The 16,335-nt window shown below is 40.8% G+C and overlaps 1 protein-coding gene across 1 annotated transcript in view; it reads right to left on the bottom strand.

The window, feature by feature from the left end:
* The window catches only part of CDH18 (cadherin 18), a 287,897-nt gene extending 285,677 nt beyond the window's left edge, over positions 1-2,220 (bottom strand). The window contains exon 1 of the mRNA XM_016224168.2: positions 2,136-2,220. The gene's annotated coding sequence lies outside the window, so the exon portion shown is untranslated. The remainder of the gene's footprint in view (positions 1-2,135) is intronic.
* Positions 2,221-16,335: the final 14,115 nt, after the last annotated feature.

Below are 16,335 nucleotides of genomic sequence, written 5' to 3'. Positions count from 1 at the left end.
AAGATTGATATTTATATGAGCCAAATGGAAAAGGCACTTTATATTTACTTTATATAGCATCCTTCATGTAAAGAATTTATAACCTTGGACTAAGTGACTCATTCATTCTCATGGTTCCACTATATCCATCTGAAACGGGTCATCAGGAGGAATAATAATTTCCAATATGCTCAATGTATAGACTTGATTCAAGCACCGGTTGCTACTCACCATGCTCACAACTACTATATTCAACATTCACTAACATGCATAACCCATGGACACAGACAATAGTGTGGTGAAGGCCTGGGGTGGGGGGCAGGGGTGAGGTAGAAGGGGTCATGGGGGAAAACAGGGGACATCTGCAATACTTTCAACAATAAAGATTTTTTTAAAAAGGTTATCTTTATTTGGACATTTCAGTTGCATCTGAAATAGGAAATGCTCATTTTCTACCTCCTCTTGTCAGGATAGGAGCTCAAACTTGACCATTAGTATAAATTTGTTTCCACCTCCCCTTAAGTGGGCTAGCTCTGTGAAAAAGCATCAGCACTATGGCTTATAAAATACTTATCACCAAGGCCCATTGGATGAATGCCTTATTAAGTATATAAATGTCTTGGCCTACACTAGACTAATTTATTATCAGGGAATCCTGATATACATAACAGGATGTTTGAAAGAAACTGAAATGATGATTGCTGCTTGGACCAGAGTGCTAAGACTACAGAACTAATTCCTACCAGCATCAAATCCTTCCTCCTTTCTCCCCCACATCCAAGAAGGTTCATATGAGATCTAGCCTGGACCTCAAACTCTTGATTTAGAAATAAATATTTTCTCTGACAAGACAAGTCCACTAAAACAGAGAAAAACAATTACTGCAGAAGGAAAGCCCTCTGCTTTGAAAAATCTGTGGGTGATCCTAAAACGGAAAATAAAGGTTCCAAAACACAGTCAGAGCCTGGAGTTTTTTGTGGCGTTTTTGGCTGCATAATAAAACCTTTCTCTGATCTGTCTCCCTAGGCTCAAAGCAGTGAAGCCATCACCTGAGCAAATGGAAGACCATAATAATTTTAGCTAAGATTTTTGTTTCAGTATTTCTTGACTTCAAGCAGGGAAATAGCAAGGAGCATTCACCATTGATTAATCTGAAAGTTCATTAAATATACCTGGCATTAATATCAGGAAATATTTTAATAACTAGCTAATAAAATTCTATTTTTTTCACCTGTTACATAGGTTAGGTATTCCTAGTTCTGCATCTGCACGCACAACACACACACACACACACACACACAAGCAGAGGCATATACACATGCCTAAGGCATAATTTTACCTTGTTTGTAAGACATGAAGATGAAGACAAAACACTTGTTATTTCCAGAGCCAAGCAAATCAGGTTCAGGAAGTTAAGAAAGGGGAATGCATCAGAGTTAACAAACATAAGCACATATGCTGGATAAAGTATGTTACAGATCACAGGAGCCTACCTAATTCTTTTTCATGCATCATTTATCGTGCCCTTTCAAAGGAGCAAAAGTTTCCTTTTAAGCTTTAATAAGCATCTATGGAAGTGATTTGTGCCAAGAAAAAAAAAAAAAAAAAAGGGAAAAAGGACTGAAAGCAGCAAAGAGAACGGGAGCCTGGCTCTGCTGCAGCCCGGCGCTCGGGCACATGCAATTTTGGAGGGTGCTGGAAAGGCGGTCCTTAAGGTGCACGATCCAGATTCCAGCTCGGCACCTCCGCGGCCACCCTGAGGACGCTTCCCCTCACTTTGACAGACGGACAGACACCAGGATGACTCTGACGCTACCCCTGCTCAGACGTGCCTGGCAGGGTGCGCCGCCGACTCGCTCGGGGCGGGCACATCCCCAGCCGGGCAGCGGCAGGGGCCGCGGGGTCCCGGGCGCACATTCCATAGGCGCGGTGCCCCGCTCCTGGGCACGAAAATAAAATTACAGCCCGCGTGCGGCGCCAAGGCTGGCGGAGCGTCCGCGACAACTTTCCCACCGGCACCGGCTCCAGGGAGACGGGTCCCAGGGGAAGATTCCCACCTATTCTATTTCATTTTTTGGACTCCGAACTGGATAAGCAGCCCCGCCGCCCAGAAGCTCCCAGGTCACCGCCAGCCAGGCGTCGTCCCGAAGCCTTACCTCGGCGCGCCCGCCCTACGCGGAGGAGAGGAACTTCATGCCGGAGGAGCGCGGGGACGTGGCCGGCGGTCCTGGGCGAGCCCCGGCCGGCCGCTCCCGCTCGGCTCCCGCTCGGCTCCCGCTCCCGCTCCGCTCGGAGCCGCGCTGCGCTCGGCGGGCCCGCGGCTGCGGCTCGGCGGGAGCGCGCCTCCGATTGGCCGGCGCGCGCTCGGCCCCGCCCCGCCCGCGCTGCGCCCGCGCCCCGCCCCCGCCCCGCGCTGCGCTCCCGGCCGCACGGAGCCTACGGCACGCGGGGCGGACACCCTTTAGCCCCTCGAGCAAGGTCACGGGCACGGCTGCGCCATCAGGAGTAACAACAATAACAATAATAACAATAATACACGCGCAGGCCCGAGACCCACGCATCGTCTTTAGAACCAAGGCTCCGGGTATATGCGAGGACCACCGGGGCTCGGGGCACTGGAGGCTGCCAGTTTCCCCGGGGGAGGGGGCGCCGGGAGCCAGCGTGGGCCAGGCGGGGCGGGGTAGCAGCGGGGGGGGGGGGGGCGCTGGGAGCACGTTCCCCAGCTTCCGCGGAGTCCTCACAGCCCGCTGAGCCTGAACTGCAAGCTCATCCGTCCGGGTTCCACAAGGGGGGGGGGGGATTTAACTTGAGGGATGCCCTTTAATGCCTCGCCCCCAAGTCTCTGAGACCTCCCCGGGGAGGTCAGCGCTGCACCTGCGAGGACGCAACGCCTTGCCTGCCCCTCTTTGCTTGTGCCAGGAAAACTGTCACGCGCGCACTCACACTCACACTCGCACACTCACGCCTCCCTCTTACTACTCCAGAATAAATGAACACACTCTGTAGTGCGCAGAGCTTTTGATCACAGGGGTGCCGGCCCGATGGGCTGGGCTCCAGGCCGAGGCCAGCCCCCGGGAAACTTCGCCCCCCCCCCGCAGAGCCGCCGCGCGCTGGCTAACAGCCCGCCCCGCGAGCCGCTGGGAAGCAGCGCAGCGCCCCCCACGCGGCGGCCCGCGGGCCGCGGGCGGGCACGGTCAGCGCGACGCAAGGCCCTCCGGGGCTGCGGCCACCGGGACAGCAGCAGCGCTCGCTCGGGTGAGCCCGCACAGCGAAGGCTCAGGTCCGGAGAGAGGTTCCAAGGAGCAGAAAGCCTGAGCCTGAGAGGCAAGGGAGTGTGATCCAGGGGACAGGTTATCTTAGGCCGGGAGACCTGGATGCAAATCCTGCCTCGGACTTTCCTCTTCCCCTGAACACTTGGAAGCTGTTTCACTTCTCGGAGCCTCTAGGAGGCTTCTCTTTAGAACCCAGAAAATAACCCTACCTTCAGAAGGTCTCTGTGAAAAACGACAAAAATCTGTGCAACTGTCGTAAACTTTTAATAAAGGTCAGTTTATCTCTAATCATCTCTCTCTTTTCTCTTCTCCCGCATCAAGAAAGGTCAAAGAGAAGGAGAAGATCAGGTATGTCTATTTCAAAGAAACGTAAAGGGCCTAGAAGGGAACGTTTTGAACAGAACAGATTTATGTCTGACTACCTTTATTTAGCTCGAGTAATGTAAAATGTGGGAGGGATGTAATTGGTTTGGGGGTTTAGTATGATTAAACAAACCAACAGAAACAATGGAAGAACTTTATTGGATTGTTTTTAATTGGGAAGGAATTACGCAGTTAAAAGCATAGTTCCTCCTAAAGAAGACGTTAGAAGTCAATTAGAATTTGGAAGTCTCCAAAATCTAGTCTCAGGGACAAGTGGAGCAGCAACAATAGCTTCAGAACAATGAAGCAATGTTGTATTATGTTTTGGGTATCCTTCAAGCAGCTTCTGATTTAAATGAGATTTGCCTTGCAAAGTATCCATACATAAGTTCTTAGTTACTTTTGGTAATTGAAAAGAATTCCACTTTGAATCTTTCTGTACTGATGAAGCCCTGGGAGCACAAAGGAAGAAATAGTTAGCAAAAATAAAAGGGATTCAAAGAAGAACTTTCGGTCTGTAAGGGGTCACGTTTAAAAATTCATATTATAGCATTTTCTAGAGAAGACCGTTTATTTGGCTTCCTCCAGTTGAATGAAATAAAATGTTTGCCAGCTCACTCCTGAAGCTTTCGCTGAGACACCAGTAATGAGCATCCTAGGGACAAACTTGAAAGCAAAATGTATTTCTGCCAGCCTTCCTTGGTGGCTGTCCCTGGATAAGACCATAATAAGCCCATCCAGTGGACAGTCACAATGGAAGTCAACAGGCTTTTGCTCCTGAGTGGGATGACATGCAGAGGGATTTGTCAGCATCACCAAGCAATACAATCCATTTCTAGAAAAATAATCCATTCACCAAGGGGGATTTGTGTCTGTGGGACTGTTCTCAGCTTAAGGGCTCTAGATTCCCCACAAAACCAATGAAGCAATGGACACCGGATTTAAACGGCTCCTGAAGTTTGCTAATCTGAAACCTCGCCACCTTTCCCTCACCATAGAAAGGTGAAGCAATCATCCACTTAGTGCACCTCTTGTGTTTCCATGTTCAAAAGAAGCAAGTGAACCAGTGTGGAACATGCTGCTTGGGGAAGGCCAGGCGGCAGGCAGGTGTTTTCTTTTGTTTTCTGTTGCTCTTTGTCAAAGATTACTTCAGACGACTGGACAGTGTATCAGTCAGCAGAATTTATTACAGAGCTAATCTCTGAAACTGAAAGCTTGGACACTTCTGATCCCGACTCCCCTCTTATGTTACCTTGGAAGAGTTATAAGAACCATTTTTGCTGGTGACAGAGAAGCATCCAACATACGATTGATGCTGGTCAGACAATAGAAACTAGAAAGATAAAAATGTAATGCTAAACTGTGATGGTTCCCTGAAAGACTGGCTCCTCAAATCCTCTCTTTAGACGGCATCTCATGCTGAATTTCACCCTGGAAATTCAGGAGGTTACGAGATGCTTTCAAATCTAAATAAAGAAGAAATGTAAAGGAAATGTAGGGATACCTCTTGTTATAACTGAGCATTTAGAAGAGTCAACTACACAAACATGACACGGTGGTTCATTTTTAATTGAAAGGATTACTGAAGATATAATAAAAGTATTAAAATGATCTTGATTTTTTATAGAGATACAGCTGGTGAAAACATGAAGCACTACACTATATTCATTGTAGCGATTTATTTCATGTGCTTAGGTAATAAGTTCTAAAGATTTCGTATATATGTAAATATATAACACAAGAAAAAACATTGATAAAGCCCACCTTAACTCATTCTGTTATCACACTTCAGATTGAGAATTGAAGATCACTGGAAAATTTTGATGCAGATCAATAAAGAAGAGAGATCTATCAAAAATATTTCGAAGTTTACTATGTGTATAATTAACTTTAAAAAAGTAGTGACTCCCTTACTTATATTAATTAGATTAATGGGTACACTTTTACTGTTGTTTTTTTAAGTTTTCTTAAGTTTCTATAAGATATCAGAGAACCAATGATCTTGTTTAGATCTAACAGAACAGTATTGATAACTGACAAAGGACACAGTGAAGCTCCTCAACTTGTATTGTACAACTTATATTTATTTCTGTAAAATAGAGAATTGTTGCACTATAAGTGATGGAATAAGGACACTGGGTTCCTAGATAAGTGAAAATTTACTAACTGATGGACCTTTGTTTTAAGGAATTTATGGACAAAGTACTTGCCAGTAATTTATGGACAAAGTAAGGGCTTGTTTAGCTCAGTGGTTAGGGGCGTCAGCCTTAGAACCCAAGGGTCTCAGTCAAGGGCACATACCTGGGTTGCAGGTTCCATCCCCCACCCCAGTCTGGGCACTGGCATGTGAGGGAGGCAACCAATCAATGTGTCTCTCCTCACATCCATGTTTTTCTCTCCCTCTCTCTCTCCTATCCCTCCCTCCCTGCCTCTCTCCCTCCCTCCCTGCCTCTCTCCCTCTCTAAAAATCAATGGAAAAAATATCCTTAGGTGAAGATTAACAAACACATATATCTGAAATATTGTCATTAAACTTTAAAGATTTTGTAAGGGTAAAATAATACAGCGAGACAAGCAAACATTTTCAAACCTTTAAAACTTGATTGAATGTGTAGCTCAGAAGTTAAAAATAATAGAACTAAATGTGAAAACTAGCAATGTTGTAAGGTGATTTATTAAAGAGATGCACATACCACTAAAAGAGAGTGGGATCACCTGAGTTTGTATCACAGTCACATAAAAGTCATTTTGAATAATCCCATTGCTTCCTATGACAGACACGCTAGACAGGAAATAGAGGAACTGCATATGACATGATCTTTCTGTATGTCATCATTATCTCTCTCATGATTTCTCACAGCCCACAGGGAGAAGCTTTAGTAAAATCATTCAGTGTAGCAACTGAGTAAGGAGGCACCATACACATGGATTTAGAAAGGCAGAGGCACTTACTTAGAGGAAGGTTTCTACTAGTAAACTTCAGAGCACAGACAAACCACCACTGATCCTGGCTTTCATCATTGCTGTGAGCACCGAAGCCATCCATAGAAATTTCGTGCATTACAAGAAGCCAGTATATGTGGATAAAGATCTGGAATTTTTTTAAGAGTCTTGAAAAGTTTGCGTGTTATATCAGATCTAATGGCAACAACAACAAAAATACTACAGCTGAGTGCAAAAGTATGAGTGTATTAAATATATGGTAGTGAAGACAAGTCTTAGAATCAAAACTTGTGCATTAGACTTAGAAGTTTCTACCGACAATAATTTCAGTATAAATCAAATATTGATACAGTCATCAAAAAATGTAAATGTAAACAGGCATCCCTGATAAAAGCAAAGCGTCAAAATGCAGGTGGCGATAATCTTAATTCTAAAATATTGAGAACGCATCTGAAATATTGGGTTTTTAGAAGATTACAGCTAATTCTTATCTTTTAAAAGTAATTTACATTTTTGTTAGCCATATCATGAGACATTCACCCAGGTGACATAGTTAATATCATCTCCAATTGCTCTCTCTCCCTCAGCCATGGGATGACTACCTCTCCTTTATTTCCCCTTGCCCCTCTGCCTCACCCATCCTTCAAAGGTCAGAACGCAGGCCTTCTCTTCTGAAAAAGCAACTGGTCCAACAGGTTTGACTAGTCCCTAAATTTTTTGAGGCCATACCGATATCTCAATTTAGCAAATTGTGTTAAAGTTGGAGGCAATGTGACTTAGTACTTAGAACACAGAATCCAGAAACAAACTGGAGAATATATCATTAAATGTGCTTAGTTTCTTCAGCAAAATGCCCATAAAAATATTACCTATATCTTAGTCTCCCTAGAAGTATCAAATATGTTAAAATATATAATGTGCTTAAAAAATTACTAGCCATATAGTAATTTGTCTATGAGCTTGCTGCCTTTATCATTATATGTTTGCACCTTAGATGTTTACCTGTCTCCTGATCAAGTGCAAGCTACTAATGAGTACCTGGTACATGGTTTGTCTAAATGCATCTTGGTTTGGTGTAGATAAGCGCGCATTGGAATCAGGAGATCTAGGGTTAAGTCCTAAGACTGCCACTCAAATTAAATACAGTGGCTTAAACAGGTTGTTTGACTCTCGGAACATTACCGACTTGTAATGTGGGAACGCAGGCTCACTTTGCAGAGCTGTCACAATCCTTAAAGAGTTATACACACGCAAAAGGGACTCGCGTAGTCCTTGACATATAAAAGGTTTTCAATAAAAGTTAGTGGAGTCCCAATTGTGAGTGCTGAGTAAGTGTCCATTAAATAAATCATGGTTGATTCTGCGCTCCATTTAGTGGCAGAAACAGGCAAATCACAAATAAACACTTATCTGGGAGCTTTTAAAAAAGAGAAAATATAGCTTCCATGGAATGTGCTGGGGACGTCATTTGCTCAGTTCAGCCTCCCTTATTTATCTATATTTACTTTATAATGCTATAAAATGAATATTGACTTTTTTTAGAGAAGAAAAAGAAAGAAAGAAAAAAGAAAGAAAGAAAGAAAGAAAGAAAGAAAGAAAGAAAGAAAGAAAGAAAGAAAGAAAGAAAGAAAGAAAGAAAGAAAGAGAAAGAAAGGAAAGAAAGAAAGAAAGAAAGAAAGAAAGAAAGAAAGAAAGAAAGAAAGAAAGAAAGAAAGAAAGGAAAGAAAGGAAAGAAAGAAAGAAAGAAAGAAAGAAAGAAAGAAAGAAAGAAAGAAAGAAAGAAAGAAAGAAAGAAAGAAAGAAAGAAAGAAAGAAAGGGGGAGGGAGAGAGAGAAAGAGAGAGACATCGATGTAAGAGGGAAACAGTATTTGGTTGCCTCCCATATGGGGATTAAACCTGCAAGCTAGGTATTTGCCCTGACCAGGAATCGAGCCCACCACCTTTGGGTGTACAGGGTGACACTCCAACCACTGAGCAACACCAGCCAGGCTGGATGTTGACATTTTGATGACCCAAAGGGACTGTAATATTCTTAACCATCCAAGGAATATCATATTGCACCCAGTATATAATATTTACAATACCAGAAAAGAGAAAAAAGTTTAAAGTCATTTTTATAACCCCAGTTTATGAAAACTAGGGTTATGTAATTCATTTTCAATGAATAAGAACTTCTGGTGACCAAACCATTTTCAGAACTACAGGGTCGGGCAAAAATAGGTTGACAGTTGTGAGCACATGAAACAGTTTATTCCTGTATTATTATTTATTAATGATTGTATCATGTGTCGTATGATCAGCTGTAAACCTACTTCTTTCCTACCTTGTATATTCAGTTTGCTAATGTCATCCCAGAGAGGACAGTAGCACACTGTAACTCTTACACTTATATTGTCACTGTTTTCCCTGAGAAAAATTTATGATACATGTTGAAAACTGATATATATCTTTTATTTATTTGTTTGTTTATTTTTATGCTCACTCGATATTTTTTCTATTGCTTTTCAGAGAGAGTGGAAGGGAGAGAGAAAGAAACATCAATGTGAGAGAGACACATGGATGGGTTGCCTCCCACATTTGCCCTGACCGGGGTTGACCCTGCAACCAAGGTGCGTGCCCTTGGCCAGAATCGAACCGGGGACCTTTCAGTCCAGGGGCTGACATTCCAACCACTGAGCCTAACTGGCTAGGGCCATCCATCATATATACACACACACACACACACACACACACACACACACACACGCACATATATATACATATATATATTTAACATATCTTTATTAATTTCAGAGAGGAAGGGAGAGAGACAGAATCATCAATGATGAGAGAGTCATTGATCGGTTGCCTCCCGCACACCCCCAACTGGGGCTGGAGCCTGCAACCCGGGCATGTGCCCTGACCTGGAATCGAATCACAGTCTCCTGGATCCTGGGTCGATGCTCAACCACTGAGCCACGCCCAGCTAGGTCTATCTTATCTTTTAAATTTTCAATTAAAAATGCTTATCCAAAATTCTCCAAAAAATACCAGCATTATATTGCACAGCATATGTGTAATATACTTTATTTAATCTTTCTCCTATCACTAAACATTAATGATGTCTCTAAGATTTTGATGTAAATAATGCTTCTATGAACATCTCTGCTTATAAATCTTTTCCTGAAGCATTGACTACTGCATTGGGATAGGCTGCTGGAAATGGAACTCCTAAGCAAAATACAGGAACATTTTTCAAAACGCATGATAACCCTACTGCTCCTCAGCACCATTAGAGAAAAGATTAATTGGTTCCTCACTGCTCCTGAGCAAGAAAATTTCTCTTTCAATTTGCTTATTCAATAGCTGAAAGTTATTATCTCGTTGTTTTAATTTCTTTTCATGTGATTACTAAAGTATTTATTGACTGCGTCCTTTTGCTCTCATAATTTTCTGTCCATATCCATTTCCCTAGCATGTCACTGCTAATTGAAAACTATAATAGACTTAGATTGTTTTAATGCTCAATGGGAAGACATTTAGAAAATTGGGTTCAACAAAAGTTTCTACACTTTTTTCTCATATTTAGCAAAAAATATCGTTTATAGATATGCTTTAAGTTTATATGTGTTTATAAGTTTATATATGTTCATATATACACATAAATATATTAGTATACATGTGTGCATGAATAGATTTATTCAGAAAATACAGAGTACCACATAGAAAGCACTGATATAGTTTCCATTGAGGGCTATAAAGAAAAGTAAAGCAGATGCCATGGCTTTAAGATACAAACAAGTAAATAAATAAATAAATAAATAAATATTTATAAATAAAATACTAAAATGCAATCAACACTATAAATTCCATATAGGCAAATTTTTCATTTATTAAAAGTTATTTTTAATAACACCTTGTTTGAGGTGATGTGGGAGAATGGACTTGATAAATCACACACATCCCCGCACACAATTGTCTAGACAAAATTATGGCATGAGCCTTGATGCTTTTCTTACCTAGATACCAGGACCAGTTGTACAACTGGATAAAGGGGGAAACATGGAAACATGGGGACTCTTGTACAAAAAGTATGAATTTTAATGTGGCCACGGCAAGTGTGAAACCAAGCACGGGGTCTCTCCGAATACAGGGCCTTGTGAGGCTACGCAGGCTGCGTGCTCATGAACCAGCCCCCTCACCACTGCCCTCAGTCCAATAAACGAGACTCAACTCACTTTTCTTTACTGATAGTCCCCAGATCATTCACTGAGCTCTATTTCAAATTCCCCCATCTTCAGACAGTCTGTCTGCCATATTCCAACATCATTTGGTTAAATTCTTGCTAATTAGGCAGGAAGGATGACTGTCGATTAACATGCGTGCTTAACTTCATGCCACTGGGATGCTGCTAAACTACACCGTGAGGGGTAAAAGGCACAGGAGACACTTTAGTGGGTTTTGCACTTCAGGTAAAGGAGTGGAGAGATCAGAACAGGAGCCCAGTGTGAGAAAGGAGTATGTCTGGTGAGAACGCTTTCTAAGGCTTAATAGATAATAAAAATATATGGATTGAATACATGATGGTTAATGATCACTCTGCCCGCAGGACTGCGGGATGAAAAAGCTGTGGCGAAGTTAGAGCTAAAATCTGGAGAGATCTAATGAATGCCTTTAACTTGGTACGAAAATAGAAAGAAAGGGAAGGTACATTTACTGCAGCTATTTAGAGAAATAATTAACCATAACATAACAGAACTAAGAATGAATCAGAGTTTTTAAGTGTGACCCAAGGAAAAGATGACACTGTCACTAGTAGAAACAGGGAAGAAAACAGTAATATCTGGTCAGAAAATATAATAGAGTCAGACTGGAATATACTGATGTTGAGGTTTCCTTTAGATGTTAGGAGGTATTACACCAGAGTCACGTGACGTACAACATGAGATTGCAGCTTGAAAAATTGTTTTGAGTGGGAGACATAATTTTATGAGTCATCTACAGATAATAATACTAATAATAAAATCAGTTATAGCCCCTGAAGGACAAGATAAAATTTTCTATAGGATGAATAATAAAGACATACTAGGTGATAAAAATGAGAAAGATAAAAGATGGGAGATGAGAGGAGAAAGATGGTAATTAAAAGTCAGTAGAGCCCGGCCGGGCGTGGCTCAGCACCTGAGCATCGACCTAGGATCCAGGAGATTGGGGTTCGATTCCCGGTCAGGGCACATGCCCGGGTTGTGGGCTCGATTCCTGGCTGGGGGTATGCAGGAGGCAGCCGATCAATGACTCTCATCATTGATGTTTCTCTCTCTCCCTCTCCCTTCCTCTCTCTGAAATCAATAGAGATACATTTTTTTTAAAAAGAAGAGACAGAAAAACTAGAAAATCTTAAGCTGATGTGATTTAAAAGGTCATTTTAGTGATCTGAACTTGATATTACTGATTAGTAAAAAGAACTTTTCTCATATATAGAAAAGTTGATAGCGTAAAAATGTGGCAATTTAATAAGTTTTATCACTCTGGAAAATAATGTCTAACTAAAAATCAATCAAATTAAGTCTTACTGTAGTAGAGATTTGCATATTCTACAGCATACAGGACTGACAAATGAAATTGATACTTTTTATTTTAATGTGTGAGAAGCTTGATCTTTAAGAAGGAGTGATTAGCTATACTTGACTATTTTCTGGCTTATTCAAAGATGCTTTACAAAGTGACTTCCCAGGTATAAGGATATATAATTATTCATAAAGGAAATTAAAGATTGTATTGAATGCAAGAAATTGAAATGTAAACACTATCGCATTCTCTTACCCTGAATGTATAGATGTACATGTGTTTGAATGCACAATAGTAAGTGTAGCTCTTATGTATTAAAGGTTATTTATATTGATACATTAAAAAAAAATCTCATATTATCACAGAAAGCCTGATTACATTTAGCTCAAAGAAAAATTTACAGAGGCCATGGACCCCATAAAGAACACAACAAGCTCAAAAGAGAACAGTGTCTCTGAAGTATTGTCTAGAAAGTGTGCAAAATAAGTTTCCCGCTGCCAGTGTTAATTTGGGACTCTAGAACGATTGGTTAATCTAAAGGGATTTCATATACCTGTATCTCAGGGTGCCTTATGTTATTATTCTTTCCCTTTTTTACTGCGAGTCAGTTGAGTGCAGTGTGCTAAAATAATTTCTCTCACAGGCTCTTGCTTTGTGTAAGCCCAGTCCTTCTGGTCACCATAAACTGGAAGAGTTTCATAAGGAGCTCAGGAGATCAGTAAAAATCCAGGCTTCACAGTCACTGACCTGCTCAATATTTGGCGCTGAGAATGGCCACATAAACTGTAGCAGGGTTAGGTTATCGCCAGAATGCGGCGGTCCTGCTGAAACGCGCGCGTGGTACTCAAGTCCCTGCAGGAAAAGAACTGCCCCTGCCCTTCCGTGCTGATCTGCAGGTTCCTCAAGCTTCCAGTATTCACACAGCACACCTGAACACATATTGTCAGTAACCATATGTTATGCCCATCATTGCTACCTACTCATTACTGGCATGGATGGTTTTCTCATTACATTCTTCAAGCCAGAATCCTTTCTTTCTAAAGTCCCATAAATCTTTCGAGTACATCTCTACTGTGTTTTGAATTTCACTTCTTACGTAACAGGAATCCAATAATATAACTTTTGTATTAAAAGTGTTGATGCTATTTAGTTCCTGACTTCTGAATTTTCCTTAGAAAGTAGAAATTTACTGAATATATTGTATAATGGAGATCTTCACTGTAAAATCCTTATGTCATTCTTTCCCCTCCCATCCCCCAGCAGGGAAATTGAAAACAAATGCTTGGATTTCGGATAGAGACCACTTTGGATCCAATTCTGGCATTGTCACTTATTTGCTATGTTGACACTGATGAACGCTGGCTCTCTGTTTGCTCATCCCTGGCGGTTTAATTGCATATATCTGGAGGAGAAGTTGTGGTGATTACATACAAAGAAGAAGATGATTTATATAATTCACCTCTTACAGTATCTGGTTCACAGTATACACTCAGTAAGTAAGTGATAAAAATGGTCACAGCCTCTTAAGTTACAATTGTGATTTTACCACAATATATACATATAAATGGCCTCTTCCTAAATGTTACTAAGTTAAAAGTGAGTGCATCAAAGAAGACAACACATTACAGAAGAAAAACGGGTGACGATTTGGGGCGATAGCAATATGATTCCTTTGTTGACACCTTGCGCTCCTGCAATGACCAACTTTTCTGAAAAGTGAAAGGCGGGTCTAAAGAAGGGATACGCTGCTCTGCACAATCTGTTCAGGGCAGATACAGGTTTTCTCTCTTTCAGAATTCCACAGGACAAAACGCAGAGCCCAGAGATAAAGAGGATTGGTTTGCCAATCACAGAACCCGTAGAGCACAAGAGTGTATGAAACGGGGAGAAAGTCAGAGAAGGAACCCAAGCAGAAGGAAACCACTCACCTTCTGGGTATATTTCTTGCAAAGCTTCCTGCAGAGATGCTATTTACATTTAAATTCATTACCGTGAACTTAATTATTTTAGAACGTTATCTGTGTTGCTTCTACCAAATTTTTACTGATTTTACATCATCTCAGAACAATTATGCCTTCAGATGTGAAAAGAAAGATGAATGTGTTTTAACACCATTTTAAAGGAGTGAAACAATGTTTCTCCACTCTTAGAAAGTTGCAAAGGTGCTGCAAAGACCACAATAGTCATGTGAACATTTACATTTTTCAGAAAAGTACAGCACATAAGTATCTCTGTGTATGTGTATATGTGTGTGTGTGTGTGTGTGGGGGGGTGTTGAAGGGTTGTGGATGGAAATAAAAAATAAACATTTTCTGTTACAGATTTAAGATGCTGGAGAAATAACACAATACTCTATAAATTATTCTGTCTTTAAATTTAAAACACAACAAATGGACAAAGGTTTTATCCTAGTAATTGTACTACAGGCTGTGGAAAAGTAGGTTTCCAGTTGTTCACATGGAAACTAATGGAATAATTCATAAATAATAATACAAGAATAAACTCTGTGTTTCATGTACTCACAACTGGAAAGCTGCTTGTGTCCCACCCTGTGGACTTCCCAACTAAATTTTCCAGGATGACCACTTCTCAACTTCTGGACTCTTCTCTAGCCTACAATTTTCCTTCTGTTCTCACTACCAGTGAGTGACTTCATATCAATTCCATTTACAAAACAGAAATGACCACAAAATAACTATTTTCTTCTTGTCAGAAAATCTAGAAAACTACTTGCATCTCATATGTTATACGCATATTCTTAATCTCTTTCATATTATAACCATAGGTCTACTTTATATAAAGTCAACCGCTTTGCGTTTGCTCTTGATCTGAGTGCTAGTTACTGTCCTTGATTTCTCCCTTTAAACTTCTAACCCATCAGCAAGTCCTCAGCATGTTCTGAGCCTGGTGGGACTGCTTTCCACTATCTTCCCTGGCCCAAGCCACTCTCCTGTCTCAGCAGAACTCCAGGAACAGCTTCCCAAGGTATCTCCTGTTTCTCACCCCGAAAGAGGAGAGACAGTTACATCAGAACAAAATTCTGTATTTTGGCAATTGAGTGCGTGCCCCTGACCTGTCTTCTTATTTTCTATGCATGAAAACTAAAGGCAGATCTAAATATCCATCTCCTTTCAATGATGTAATTACTGCGAGCAGCCCTCCCTTTGAAGGGAGAGGTAGATTGGAGAGGATACTTTCCCCAATTGTATGGCAACCTAATGCTTTCTACATGATTAACCAAATTCATTTTTCATAAATATAAAGCAAGGATCAGGGAGCATTTGAGGAAAACTAAAAACAGAAATGAGAAATCTAAGATGTGAACCAGTAGTAACCTTAGAAATAAATTGATTCCACTCTGGGATAGAAAACACTTATAAATTTTTAAAAATTCAATACATGAGCTAAAAAATAGAATGGCCATACAAAATAACACATTGTTCATCCAGAAGAAAAGCCTAAGAAATGTATTACATATAAGAATGTAATATATAAAGAGAGAGACCATACGAGTATGAAGATGAACAGGTGGTATATTAAATTCAACTATCTAAGTAAAGTTTTTAAAAAAGCAAAGAAATGAAAAATAAATTTGAAGGACAGATAAAAAATAAAATTCTCCTGTGATTCAGCAATAATAGAAATATTTAAGTTGAATTAGCCCACCAAATGCTAAACAAAATTAATGAGAAAGTATACATGTAGGGGCTCCACCAATCTGCATTCCTACGAACAGTGCACAAGGGTTCCCTTTCCTCCAAATCTTCCCTAACGCTCGTCTTCTCTGGATTTATTGATAACAGCCATCCTCACAGGTGTAAAGTGATATTTCATTATGACCCAGCAAATCCACTTTTGGGTATTTATTTGAAGAAATCTAAAACACTAATTCAAAAGAATACATGCACCCCTGTTTATTGCAGAGTTATTTACAATAGCCAGGATATGGAAGCAACCCAAGTGCCCATCAATAGATGAGTGTATAAGAAAACTGTGGTACATACATATAGTGAAACATTACTCAGTCATAAAAAGAATGGTCTTGTCTATTTGCAACAGCATCTCGAGGGTATTATGCTAAGTGAAATAAGTCAGTCATAGAAAGACAAATACCATGTGATTTCACTTATATGTGGAATTTAACAAACAGAATAAATAACTCAGGCAGAAAGTGGGCTGGTGGTTGCCAGACTCTAGTGGGATTGAAGGACTGGGTGAAATAGGTGAAGG

This window comes from Miniopterus natalensis, chromosome 3 (genome assembly GCF_054644295.1).
Source record: "Miniopterus natalensis isolate mMinNat1 chromosome 3, mMinNat1.hap1, whole genome shotgun sequence".
Taxonomy (NCBI): Eukaryota; Metazoa; Chordata; class Mammalia; order Chiroptera; family Miniopteridae; genus Miniopterus; species Miniopterus natalensis.
Note: the sequence above shows the minus strand (reverse complement) of the source record. Positions and strands in the feature narration are given on the sequence as shown.